Here is a 6,000-nt window from a genome sequence, read left to right as displayed (position 1 = left end):
GCGCAGACCTCACAGCTAGGAGACCAGGGTTCAATTCCACCCTCGGCCGTCTCTGTGTGGAGTTTGCATGTTCTCCCCGTGCATGCGTGGGATTTCTCCGGTTTCCTCCCACATTCAAAAAAAAAACATGCTAGGTTAATTGGCGACTCCAAATTGTCCATAGGTATGAATGTGAGTGTGAATGGTTGTTTGTCTATATGTGCCCTGTGATTGGCTGGCCACCAGTCCAGGGTGTACCCCGCCTCTCTCCCGAAGACAGCTGGGATAGGCTCCAGCACCCCCCGCTACCCTCGTGAGGAAAAAGCGGTAGAAAATGAATGAATGAAAAATAAGTTTAAAAACTATTGTAATGGCAGTTGTCCACTAGATGGCAAACTCGAGTCAAGCTGTAATGGCGTTTCCACAGCATGGTGGCCAAACCTGGACAAATGATCTGTATTTTTTGTACCTATTTAGCGGAATGCATTCTAGAAATGTTCAACACCAATGTAAATACGTTTGTATGTACCTTTACTTTTAGCTTGTGACACGTTCACGTCGCAAAATTAGACGCGTGTTGTTATATAGCTGCTATGAACTGTTGCAAATGGTAAATAAATACACGTTTTGGTAGTGTGTCTAAATAAATGTATTTATTAACAGCATTTTGTAGAGCAAAATCATCGACAATGGTGGAAGCGTCCTAGCTAGTAGCTGGCTAATAACCCCATCACCCGCCCTTCTCCTCACCCGTATAGTTTGGCCGCAAGGCTTTGTGGGTAATGAAGTCTTCAGCACGCATAGAAGAGGCGGTTACACAGCGTCCGCAGAGGACCCGCAGCTTCCATCGAGGACTACCGGTACCACCATGCCCGGCACGGGATGGCTTCCGGTAAGTCCGCTAAAATGTTTGGACTTTGAGGTGTCGCAGTGTTGTTGGAAGTGGGGGGAAAGTGATCGTGGGTGATATTTTCACATTGGCTGTAGTTTTTTTGAAAAGAGGAGGGCGGAGAAAAGAAAGGTGAGTCAATGAGGAGGAATGTGAATCCATTGTTATCTGGCGAGTTTGTTTGTTTGGAGGATAATAAACCTAAGTTGGCTGATCGGCTACAAGGTATTGTACAGTAATGTTGTGTGTAAATGTCGCTTACCATGGGAACCGCTTTAAAAATACCTTTATGGATTACCTGCTGTTTCCCACCTCTTTAAATGGGAGGTATTTTGCACATTTTCTTGCACAAGGAATCCACACAAACAAAGGGTACGTGATGATATGTGGTATGTAGTTGATTTTTTAAAACTACATGTATCATAAGCACTCCGTATTACTGCACACATTAAATTAGAATCTGGTTTGAGTGATCAGTGTTGCATATTGACGACGTGCTTTTTGCGGTTAAGGCCTGTGAACAACCACCCACTCTCGTAGTCGCTCTTAACTATGCTACTACGTCACACTTTATTGATTTATGTGTTGTACGCCAAATTAAGAGACCACGAATGGTTAACAGTGTATGGGGAAAGGCGGTTGACAGTTAAAATACAAAAGACCGGTCATATCGACAGTCTGCTAGAAAGAACCAGACAAGCTTTTATTGTGAAAGGCAACACCGGATGTTGTTCCTTCCCCCCCCCCTCAGGCTGAGTGACTGCTCACTCATCTCTAGCCCACTTGGCGCGAGGACACCTCGGGCTAAAAGACACAATTTGATACCGGAAGTATTGGTAGTAATGTTGTTCGTTCTATTACACCAGGAATTCAGAGGCTCTTTACCCCCCCGAGGCTCGACTCACTTTAACCGCGCCAACTACCCAGGTAACGTGCACCTTGTCACGGAAATAAAACGATTAAGTAAACGTCACGCATGTCGCTACAGTTGTAAAGTAACACGCCATGTAGAGCTAATTACGGTACGGGCTGTGTTTAGCCATACAGGAGTTGATTCATGTATGTTCATTCCGAGTTTCTGGGTGCCATATGGAGCATATTTGTCATTTGGTTCACACAACTGCTGACCTGATATATATTCTACATCGCTTCTGTGTCCCTACACTTGTATTTGAACCTTTTGTTAGCCACTCCTAAGGACGTCATTTGGACTGAAAGAAAGGAGGGAGGCGGTGCGTTCAGGGGTGCGTTCACAATTGTCATTTTTTGTTCTGTTCAAAACAGACTTGAGTCAGTTTGCTCTTAGTACGATTTATTTAGTCAAGTGTGATGACAGCGGGAGGAAACTAAACGGGGATCGAGACCACCTGAAAGATGGGTCTCAGTCAGACGAGTCTGAATGAGGCAAGTGTGAAACGGACCAAAACACCGGATATGATGTCACCAAATGTGTAACCAGGTGATACATAGGAACACCCATGAAATCCAAAATAATGAAACTATAATCAGTCGAAAATAGTGTACAGTAGTTGAATCATAGCTCTTTTCAATAGAGGGTTAATGTTGCTTGTTGATATGCCAGTTGGTAAAAGATCTTCCATAGAAACAAATGTCCAAAGACATTTTTGTTTGTTACTCAGAAGAGTAGTTTTGACATGTGACGATGTCTGACAATACGCCGTTCAGTTGAGGCACAACTTTATGCGTATGCTTAAGTATGACCAACGCAAACCAGACCGCGCTGAAGTGTGAACGCAACCTAAGAATGGAACCTACACAGACGTTATCAATTAATTCGTTATTTTAAGATCACTTATCAGGACCTGATACCTAGCCCAGGCTATGTGCATATACGGACATTTTAAAAACATACTGTTTTTCTGTGTGTTCTGGCCGTTTAAAACTCAGCTAACGGAAAACTCTGGTCAGGGTGAGAAATTTAGTTAGAAATTCAATCTTCAGGATTCATGTACATACGAGCAGAATGGAGAGTTTTGGCTTGTGTCGTAAAAATGTGGGACATTATGTGGGTCATGTTTTTAAATAGAGATGTCCTCGAGATTGGGCCAATTTTTGTCTTTTTTTTTTTTTTTAATGGATCGTAGATGTGAGGATGAGCCCAACCAATCTTTATGGCAGCTGCCTTAAGACACTTCACCCACACTGGTGTAGGAATGCCAATGAATGTTTGGTGGTGGTCAGAGAGGCAGCCGCTTTTCCGTCAGACTAACCCAGGGCAGCTGTTGCTACAGATGTAGGTTACCATCAGTGTGTGAATGAATAATGGGTTCACTTCATTGTGAAGTGCTTTGAGTGACAGTTTCAACGGGTAGTACTAGTAGAGCTGCATTGGATACCAATATTTAAATAAGGGCCAAACATAAAGTATAGTATGAAGTGTTTTGGCTGCTATGCCAAAACCACTCCGGACTTCCAGAGGAAGTACCCAAAAGTGAGCGAAAAGGCACAGCGCATCACTGAAAAGGTAGTCCAATTTATTGCTTCTGTGGAATGTGAGGTTCTGCCATATTTTAGAATATGTGGAGCCACGCTATATTCTGTCATTGTGATGCTATGTTATTGATTTACAACAATACTAGCAATGAAATAAGCTTTGTCAAAATGTGTTATTGTGTTTATGTGCTAAAACAGTCTCACGTCCACAAGCTATAATAACAGTATCCACGTTTACATGGACCCAAATATTCCAATTCCATTCGGGTTATTTGCTCAAATGGAAAGAATCTAACCTTTGTATACAACTCATTCCGAAAGAAAAGTGCCAATCCGAATGAATATATAATCGGATTCCCAGGGGTGGAATATTCCTTTCCCCAATCCGATCCCGCTCAATCGGAAAGTTGTCAGGGTGCGTTCTTTCAGCGCATGCTCAGCTGTGACGTAACACGCAGACGTCTTTCAGGTTTTGAAAATGGCGGTGAGCAGTCTACTGGACTACAGCGGAAAGTTTGTTTTTGATCCAAACTTTAAAAGAACTGAAAGTAATTGCAAGACTGGACGGGCAAAAAACTATTTATTATTATTAATTTATTATTAAATATTAATTCCATTCCCTCTATGCCTCTTCTTCGCTGTCATTTTTCGCAGAATCGCATGGATTTCAAGTTGCTGCTTTAAAAAAAAGCGTAGCAACTATCCCAACAACCGTGGTAATCACACTCTCGTCCGCCATCTTCGATGAATCACATGATGTTGTTTGTTTTACTGCGCATGCCCCATTGACTATTCAGTTTGATTATAGCGGTGCATGTGGACAGGAGATTGGAATATTCCTTTCCATGTATACACTGTTTTCTGGTACGCCATTCAGAAAGAGGAAAATCTCATGTAAACGTGGCTATTGTCAAAATGATCGGATCAAATCCAAGGCCAAAAATGCTGATCGGGATATCCCAGTCTCTGTCCCTATTAAATCGTACTTAACAGAACAGGAGTAATTAAGTTATTGACATAAGAGTGCTGTGGCAATCTTCTGCTATTTTACCACTGTCACGCAATCTGCATGCAAAAGCGATTGCCATGCACCTGGCTCCTAAATACATAAACAAGTCTTTTCTATTGACCGACCTCATGACATTAACGATGGCTGCGTTCTATGAAAATAGAGGTTGAGTGGCTGAACTCGCACCTACTTTCTTTTCGTCTGTAAGATAATACATTAGGCAGTATTGATAAAATGTTGTTTCAGATACGACAGGGACACGTACACTGTCCTTCGTCTCAACTCCAGTCTTGTTTTGGTAGCTGAGTCCAGTTGTGGCTACTTGGAGCGTGCCCACAGCATGTGCTGTTTGTGTTCTGTGCTTAGATTTGCAGCGCTACATACATACATTTTTTGAGTGCTTCCTGATAAGCTTATATGTTTGAAAAATATTGTCTTTTCACTTACATGTGGACAGAACCTATGTCTTCTCTATATCTTGTCTGCAGACATTCAATCATGCAGGCCTCCTCAGCATTAGCTAGCCTGTAATGCTCCTGTTTTTCAAGCCCCAAAATATTATTTTATAGAAAATAATGAAAAAAAAAAACAATGCAAAATAATTATAAAATAAACAAATGGATGAAACTTATTGTTGATGCGGACTTACTGTACAATCTTGGCAAGATAAAATTCCATCTTTATCAAATTGCTCCCACTTTGGCTCCATGGTGGGTTATTTAGCAGTCACACTCAATAAAAATTGCATCAGACGGCTAGCAATGTGTTGGGGTTCTTTGTTTGGGGATCTGATTTCACAGTGTGATACAGTACAGGGCAAACTGACTAGTTTAAGTGCCATATTGTCCAAAAGCTGAGGCAAAACTTTAGTCAAAATGTGCAATGGAAACTGGGGCGTATGAAAATCGAGGTGTCACTGTATATACTTGTTGCTACAGTGTTAACCCCCCCCCCCCTGCTGATGAATGATAGCCAGTGAATGATAGCCTTTGCTGGTGGTGTTGGCCCTCGGGGATAGAACCAGAGGAGCGGAGCCAACACGCCCTGGCCGGCCAGAGCATGGAGGAAGTGTCAGCAGTCATGCCAGTCATTGAGTTTCCTCAATGTGAGTCATTGAGGGAAACGGCAGCGTTTGTTTGTGATGCGGCTCGTTAATAGTAATTGCATATAGCGTGAATCAAGGATGCAATTTTGGGAGGATTTTTTTTTGTGCAGCCCAAATGTGTATCTTTCATTAGCCACGTTTACATGAGGAGTTTTTCTCTTTCCGAATGAAATCTTTCCGAATTACTTTTCCTAAAGCAATGGTATACATGGAAAGGAATATTCCAATGGCGTGTCTACATGCGCCGCTATAATCAACCAGAATAGTCAATGGGGCATGCGCAGTAAAGCGTAAACACCAACATCACGTGATACCGACTTCGAGTTTTTCTTTCACTTGTTGGAATAACTCCGCATTGCCAGTTTTTCCTTCGTCCAGTCTTGAAATTTAGTTTGGATAAAAACAAACTTTCCGCAGCAGTCCAGTGTCGATTGTTCACCTCCGTTTTTTTAAATCGAAGAACGTCTCGAGCAGCGTGTTATGTCATATCTCAGCATTCGCTGAAAGAACGCACCCGGGAACAGGAAAAGATAAAGTTCAATCTTGCTAATATTTTATAATTAA

General features: G+C 42.1%; 1 protein-coding gene across 5 annotated transcripts in view; it reads left to right on the top strand.

The window, feature by feature from the left end:
* The first annotated feature begins 764 nt into the window (after nt 1-764).
* Nucleotides 765-6,000, top strand: part of phactr4b (phosphatase and actin regulator 4b) — a 31,647-nt gene continuing 26,411 nt past the window's right edge. Inside the window, exons 1-2 of one of the 5 annotated variants that reach the window (XM_058084510.1) lie at nt 910-1,000; nt 1,735-1,795. The gene's annotated coding sequence lies outside the window, so the exon portion shown is untranslated. Of the gene's footprint in view, nt 1,001-1,217; nt 1,241-1,635; nt 1,796-6,000 lie in introns of those variants that run through there. The other 4 variants (XM_058084513.1, XM_058084511.1, XM_058084514.1 and 1 more) reach the window with 4 other exon arrangements.

This window comes from Doryrhamphus excisus, chromosome 10, assembly GCF_030265055.1.
Source record: "Doryrhamphus excisus isolate RoL2022-K1 chromosome 10, RoL_Dexc_1.0, whole genome shotgun sequence".
In the NCBI taxonomy this organism is placed as follows: domain Eukaryota; kingdom Metazoa; phylum Chordata; class Actinopteri; order Syngnathiformes; family Syngnathidae; genus Doryrhamphus; species Doryrhamphus excisus.
The sequence above is the reverse complement of the archived record's forward strand: the minus strand, read 5'-3'. Positions and strand labels throughout refer to the sequence as shown.